The sequence below is a fragment of the Pinus tabuliformis genome, chromosome 7 (genome assembly GCF_031772625.1).
Source record: "Pinus tabuliformis cultivar Carrire ecotype Pingquan chromosome 7, CPIR1, whole genome shotgun sequence".
Lineage (NCBI taxonomy): Eukaryota > Viridiplantae > Streptophyta > Pinopsida > Pinales > Pinaceae > Pinus > Pinus tabuliformis.
The window spans coordinates 1,961,835,535-1,961,842,530 of NC_142293.1; the positions used below are offsets into that span (position 1 = coordinate 1,961,835,535).

The 6,996-nt window shown below is 34.0% G+C and overlaps 1 pseudogene; it reads right to left on the minus strand.

Moving 5' to 3' along the window:
- Nucleotides 1–4,422: 4,422 nt before the first annotated feature.
- Nucleotides 4,423–5,157, minus strand: LOC149256313 (uncharacterized; annotated as a pseudogene).
- Between the last annotated feature and the right edge of the window lie 1,839 nt (nt 5,158–6,996).

The window sequence follows — 6,996 nt, forward strand, 5'->3', positions numbered from 1 at the left end:
TGAGCATTATGACTACACAAGTAGTCTTTAGAGGAAATGACTATGCGTTGCACAGTTCCAAGAGACAAGACACACTGACTAAGGCTTGAGACTACAGAATGCATAGTTCAGTGAAGCATATTGGAGGGAGGTTGATCGGGGAAGGATCATCTTCCGAAAATGACTAAGTGTGTGACCAAAGAGCTGATAGATGGAAGTAGAACATGACTTGAACATGATTACACACTTATAGACGATCAAGCACTCGACAATGAAGCATTCACCACCAAAAATCGACATGTCCTCATTGAAATGGCAACAAGACAACACTTACCTCCAAGTGCGACACTTAATATACACATTGCAACACAAGTGACGACACTAATGAAACAATGCTCAAGACATGGTGAATGAGTCTAATACATATCCCCATGATCAATAGAACCCGGTATTACAAGGGAATGAACCAAAGTTGCCCTTCAAGAATGTACAAAGGACTCCCTTTCACTAGGTGCGACACTTCCCTTATTAAAAGGCAACAATAAGAAAAAGTGAAAACAACACTTACAAAAGCTAAAGAAAGTGAAAGTGACACATGTTATAGTGAACAGAACACAAAAGCACCACTTGTAGAAGTGAAAGAAAGAAAAAATGACAGTCGCATAAGTGAAACCGACACTAATGAAAACCAAAGTGCACAAAAGAGACAATTACGAAAACTCACTCGAATAGTAACAAAATTGTAACCAAAGTGAGAGGGTTTTTTTAGTGATATTGTACACTAACTGTTGGCATAGGTCACGCAATGTATAATTCCCTAGGGTGTACATTGACCTGGGCGTGCTTGAAGGAAGAGCGCTTGTATATGCATCAAAAGATAAGCATGTGTAAGAAAGTGACTTTGACATTTGGAAACATCAACCGACCATTAAGCAACTATGAGCAATAAAGGAATGACAGATCATAGGATCACAAGTAGGCTCCAAAATTCAAGTGTAGGAAAAAATTTGGAGGGTGTTTGTCACAGCGACAATAGAACCCAAAGTTCCATAATCTAACAAAATACATCAATACAAAGTATCATCTCATTCGACATTGTGTTGAAGCCAAGACTATTCACCTTTGCCATTGTTCCACAAATCAACAGATTACAGACATCTTCACCAAAACACTTGGAAGGTAAAAGTTTGAAAGATTCAGAATGATGCTTGGACTCACCAACATCCCTTCAGATTAAGGGGAGTAATGTTGAGAGCTAATCTGAAAGGATTGAGATTATTGTAATTAATTTAATATTTCAATTATGAATTGGAGAAAACCAAAATACCTTGGAATTGGAATCCCAAAAATCTCTCCACTCATATATATATATATATATATATATATATATATATGCTTTAGTTAATACAATTACCTAAGTTACATTGTGGAGTTACCAATACTTGATATGACAAACATGAACAAAAATATATCCTATAATTTATTTATATAGAATTGTGCTTTAATTTTTGATATTAATTTTAATATTAAAAATTCCATAAATAATTGGAATATCATCTCTTCTCTCATGTATCTGCCTCGAATACATGACCATGAGCGAGTTATTCCTGGTTGCATGGTTTTCCTTGAATAACAGTGATGAGTCCGCCTATATATATATATATATATATACATATGTATGTGTGTGTGTGTGTGTATGTGCTTTAGTTAATACAATTACCTAAGTTACATTGTGGAGTTACCAATACTTGATATGACAAACATGAATAAAAATATATCCTATAATTTGTTTATATAGAATTGTGCTTTAATTTTCGATATTAATTAATATTAAAAATTCCATAAATAATTGGAATATCATCTCTTCTCTCATGTATCTGCCTCGAATACATGACCATGAGCGAGTTATTCTTGGTTGCGTGGTTTTCCTTGAATAACAGTGATGAGTCCGCCTATATATATATATATGTATGTGTGTGTGTGTGTATGCTTTAGTTAATACAATTACCTAAGTTACATTGTGGAGTTACCAATACTTGATATGACAAACATGAATAAAAATATATCCTATAATTTATTTATATAGAATTGTGCTTTAATTTTCGATATTAATTTTAATATTAAAAATTCCATAAATAATTGGAATATCATCTCTTCTCTCATGTATCTGCCTCGAATACATGACCACGAGCGAGTTATTCCTAGTTGCGTGGTTTTCCTTGAATAACGGTGATGACTCTGCCTTCATTCGCGATTAGCAGCAAAAAATGGTTGTCCTCATTACTAATTTAACCACTAAACTATAATAGGTTTTTTCATAACACCAAACTTCATCACTCTTCATCACTGACTTGGTACTCAATGGAATTCGAAGAATCGTGGACACCTACTGAATGATGAGCACAACCATTTATGTCGCTTACCTCTAAAACATAAAAATATTTTCAGTGCTTCTCGAACGTTTACGTTTAGTCAATGCCCACATGGTTTCGTCAATCACTATTCGAGTCACCACGATCATATCCATGTGGGCCCCTCCATTTCCCAGAGTCATGATACAGGAAGCGTCGTCTATAAAAAGATTTTCAAAGTGGCGTCCCTGTGGACGTTAGAAGTCCAACGCACTGTTGATGACCCTACCCGATTTGTTAAGAAGTTACATAGACTCATTTAGTCACATCTACCTCTTGTCACTGTCATCCTCCACGTGGTTTTGTAATCACCACATGCAGATAAACCCCACCACTTCACTTTTACATGCACGCAACAAAAAGTAGACGTGGTGATCGGAAATTCTAGTTGGATTTCATAAATTTGTGGAAATTTGAAATATAGCAGTCAAGTGCTAAGATTTCAAGTGTCCAGAATTTTTGATACTGCTGAAATTCCATAATTAAAAAGCTATTCAAATACTCTCACTATCAAATTTCTTAAGTTTTTTTCCAGAAAATTTCACTGTTGTGATGTCAAGACGGAATGGTGATCTCTGTAGACAACGCCAAAGTAAACGATTCGGAAATTATAACATGTGTCAAAAGTTCAGTACAATCTCTGTTGGAATTTGAGGAGTAAAATATTTAATTACTTTTTTGGCAACCTACAAACTCACAACATCATTATGTGAAAATGTCAATGTCGTGTAGCACCAAGAAACTATTCTAGTCAAAATTTCAGAGAAATTTTGACTAGAATAGTTTCTTGGTGCTACACGACATTGACATTTTCACATAATGATGTTGCGGGTTTGTAGGGAGGAATAGGGAGGAATTGTGATATCTGTAGACAATGCCAAAGTAAACGATTCGGAAATTACAACATGTGTCAAAAGTTCAGTACAATCTCTGTTGGAGTTTGAGGAGTAAAATATTTAATTGCTTTTTTGTGGGGCAACCGACAAACCCGCAATATCAGTATGTGAAAATGTCAATGTCGTGTAGCACGAAGAAACTGTTCAGTGCATCCAACGAATGGGAAGTCGAACCATGTTTTCATGTCAGCATTATGAACAGTATACAAATCCATAAGAATATATCCATGTTTATAATCCACCTATAAGATAATTGAGGATATTGTGGGAAAAGTCTCGACTCCAGAGTCGTTAGATTTAAGAATCATTCAACTGTGAAAGAGTTAGACATAGTGGAAGAATGAATACATTAGTGACAGAAAAATTGAAGTTCCTCTCACGGATGTTGCTTTATGTCCGCTTCATCTTTGTGGTAATAACAAACATCAATATTTTAAAACACATCTCAGTTTCATAGTATCATTAAGTTGTTAAAAATCGACATTGATACTAACGGATGACAACTCAGATAGAAATATAAATATAACCAAGTCTTATTGAGATGATAAAGCAATTGATTCTGGTGTCGTTTCTTATGATTTTTTTGATAGAATTTGATGAAAATATTTGAGGTGAAATTTTAATTGTGTTATTTAAATTGGTTTTTTGATTATATATATATAGATTCGGCACCTGAAAAACTTGTAAAACACTTGGATTGTATAAGTGCTACTCATCAAATTTGTGATTTCAATAAATTCCTATAAAATTTTAGAGAAGTTAAACAAAAAAACGCAAAAAAATTTCTAAGAAATAGAGATTTTAACAACTCTATTTAGAAATTTTAACAACTCTATTAAGTGTATCGATTCTACTTCGACTAAAAATCTTTCACGATTCAACTAAACATTTCGTTGATCACATTTTGACAAAACGCCTAGTGTGAAAACATATAAATGATTTAACAAAATCAAGTTATAAAAACTTCAGCTGAAGGTTCCTCCTTGAACTTGTTTTTTATAGTAAAATTTTGATTTGCTCATGGATTCACAGAGTGACAGTTCGGAGGAAATAGCCTTGGAAACAAACTGACATACTCGGCACTGATTATGTTTTTTGACATACAAAATCAGGAAATGTTTCTTTCAATATGCATGTTACAATACTTCATCATCGTTGCTCTAATGTTGAACTGGTTTAAAATCGTTCTAAACGTCATGAAACTCGGCTCCACTAATCCCAAATCATTTTTGTTGTGGCGATTCAAGATCATTTTGAATAACCAAATGTTCATTCAACTGCCAAATATCATTGTCCCACAGAGACCCATAGAAATCCTCCGTAGTCTCAGCATATCCATACCCCGCATCCGAATAGTCCATAGTATTGGCGATTGAATCTCCCTCAATGTAGTTGATGATGATTCCAAATTCGTGGGGACAGATATGGTCTTCCAAGAAGCCAAGTTCTGCACCAACATCGTCGGGATCCTTGAAGTCTTTTACATGGCAAACTGAGGTCGTTGCTTCAGAATTCCGCGCTGTCAACTCGTCTTCTTTAATAGAACCCATCTGGTCATTACTTCGCTTCTCGTCAGTAGACCTAAAATCATTATGTGTTTGCGCCTTCAACCCGATTTCCGCCTTCATCATTATAGACTTTTGAACCGCGTTCAATCCGATCTCGCCGTCAAGCTCATTGATAGCATCAATCCCTTCTGGGTTACTGACTTTGTTATCCATATCATCGATCTTGTCGAGCAAGCTCGTGAGATCGCTGTCATACGCCAACGCTCTGCTAATGGTTCGTTTTGCGTCTGGCAAAGCGAATCCGCCATTCCAGTATTCATCTCTCCCTCTTTTACTCTGAGAAACATGGGAATAGGTGGCCATCTCTGCAAGGAAATACTGAGACAAACACAAAACACATACAACAGGAAGCCCTGTTTTGATAGACGTTTGCATAGAGTTGGGTTACAGACTCCACACCACCTTCCCATCCGCAAAATTGTCTACAATATATCGATAGCTAGTGGTGGATGGAACAGCAGAAATCCCGCGTGAGGTGAAGCGCACTTTGCGAAGAATCCAATCCCACGTTTTTTCCCAGTTGCGACGGGATCGGTAGGACCCACTATAAACCGCTGTTGGAATCTCACTGCATTGTACGTGAGCAAACGGAAAAAATTCAATGAAAATGTGGATCATGAATTGAACAGGCTTTGCAACAAACACGTGGTACACAGCCTTTTACCGAAGGTATCGCCCGTGGGCCAAGTTCCAACAGGCTCCGTATTTTTCGATTTATTAAAAAGAAAAGAAAATTATAACTTATGTAATGCTCCGTAATTTAGGGATGTAAAAGCATTCCTCTATCGTGATTATCCCTTTCGATATCTTTGGACCTCTGCAGTTTCAATGAAAGTAGGTGCTAAAATGACGGTGAGCACCCAAAATTTTACTGTATTTCTGCAAGTGGTTGAATACATTAACCCGCTACTACTGTTTGCTTCTTTTATGGGGTCAAAATTGGTAACGATTGTTCGGTGATAAAGCAAGCGTCGTCGAAATATTCTGTTATTGAACATTAATTTATAAATTTATTTTTTATTGCTTGATCTAGTTTTATTTTTATTAAAAGTAATTAATGAATGAGTTGTTTTTGTGAGATTTTTTGAAAGTTTTTCAAGTGAGTTTTTCCGGTCAAATTTCTCGAAAATTCGGCAGGAATTTATTGAAATTACAAGTTGAATTGGTAACCCTTGCACAATCGAAGTACCCTAAGAATTTTTCAGGGCGTTGAATCCATACAAGTTTAAATAACACTCCTTTAATGAATAACATTTTACATGTGTAATAATATTATGATTGAACGGAGAGGTTCATTTGACAACATATGAAGGTGATCTGTAAGTGTGTTTATCATCTTAAAACAAAAATAAATTATTGTCTAAATAGAAAAGCAATATGTTGTATTAAAAACGAAAAAAAAATATGCTATGTATATTTAATTAGTTGTCCACGTGACATAATATAATTTTATGTAAATAAATTAAGGAATTTTTCAAGTTGTTGAAGCCATACAAGTTTAAATAACACTCCTTTAATGAATAACATTTTATATGTGTAATAATCTAATGATTGAATCTAGAGGTTCATTTAAAAGCATGTGAAGGTGATGTCTAAGTGTGTACGTCACCTTAAAACAAAAATAAATTATTCTCTAAATAGAAAAGCAATATAGGTTGTATTAAAAAAGAAAGAAATATGATATGCATATTTAATTAGTTGTCCATATAACATAATATAATTTTATGTAAATAAATTAGAAGTAAAATAAATATGTGATTAAGATGTTTAAACCTTATATTTTTCAAAATTATTTTAACATAAATATGTGTATATAGAAAAAATGTTTAAAGAAAATATTTTAATGTTGTATATAATAACATGTTTAATGTGGAATGTGAATAAAATATTTTAGTATGAATTAATGTTGACATATATTTAAAATATATATTAGTAACCAAAAAAAAATAATGTACCCTTATAACATGACTCAATAAACATGTTATGTAATCTCTATAACATTTAAAAATAGAATTTGAACAATACAAAATGACACATTTTTTTTGCACTCTAAAATAACTTTGCACCTAAAGAAATTTGAACCTCTTGGCTTATGCTAGATCCTACAACCGAGTGAAAAGGTGATGTGTAAGTATGTTTTTT